This window comes from Myotis brandtii, unplaced genomic scaffold (assembly GCF_000412655.1).
Source record: "Myotis brandtii unplaced genomic scaffold, ASM41265v1 scaffold621, whole genome shotgun sequence".
NCBI lineage: Eukaryota > Metazoa > Chordata > Mammalia > Chiroptera > Vespertilionidae > Myotis > Myotis brandtii.
Window position 1 is genome coordinate 4278225 of NW_005370372.1, and position 1209 is coordinate 4279433.

Genomic DNA, 1209 nt, shown 5'->3' on the forward strand with positions numbered 1-1209 from the left:
AATTTTAGCTCGCAACTCAAAGCAAAAAATCGGCCGAGAGACGGCTTGTATCTCCAAAAACTCGTTAGTCGGGACACTCGTAAGTCAAGGCCCCACTGTATGAAGAGACAAAGTGAAGCTCAGAAGTTAAATAACTTGTTAACAGTCAAAGCTAGTGATTGGTGATTTTGGAATTTAAACTCAGGTGTATCCAACCTCAAAGTCCAACCTCTGTCTAAGCAGTACCTGGCACATAGTAAGTGCTCAGTAAATATTTGTGGAAGGAATTAATGAATTTTCCCTCTTCCCCTTATCTTCTCCATTCGCCTACCCTGGCCTCGTCTTGGTTCCTCTTCTTCCTTGGCCTGAAGTTTCAAAGTAACTTTGACCTGCATTTTTTTAAATATATTTTTTATTGATTAAGATATTACATATGGCCCTAACCGGTTTGGCTCAGTGGATAGAGCGTCGGCCTGTGGACTGAAGGGTCCCAGGTTTGATTCCGGTCAAGGGCATGTGCCTTGGTTTCGGGCACATCCCCAGTGGGGGGTGTGCAGGAGGCAGCTGATCGATGTTTCTCTCTCATCGATGTTTCTAACTCTCTATCCCTCTCCCTTCCTCTCTGTAAAAAATCAATAAAATATATATTTTTTTAAAAAGATATCACATATGTGTCCTTATCCCCACGTTATCCCCTACCAACCCGCTCATGCCCTCACCCCCCTGTTGTCTGTGTCCATTGGTTAGGCCTATATGCTTGCATATAAGTCCTTTGGTTGACCAAAGTAACTTTGACCTGCATTTAAAGATTTTGGAAGAGGCTGCTATTAAAATGCAGTGCACCTTTCCTGGGAGGAAGAGTTCAGCCCTCCTCTGACACATTAGCCCGATGACTTCTCCATCATCCATACCAATGCAAAGGCCTGGAATTGGTCCAGGTAAATTTGGACTGGGAAGAGGGAGAGTGGGGAGATGAAGCCTGCAAAGGAGAGAGGGAAGGGAAGGGAGAAAGGCCAAAGGAAGAGTGCGCAGACACAATTATTCTTGCAAAATTCCCAAAAGGGTCATTCACCATTTCCCTTGGGATGCCCAGTCCATCTGCAGAATTAGCAGAAATCAGTCCCCTGCACTGTTTGGGACGTTGGGGCAGGCCACCCCAGACTGAAGGGCACTAAGGCGCCTACCGGCCCAGGGGCCACTTTGGGGTGGCCGTGGCCCCGCCCGGGAGTG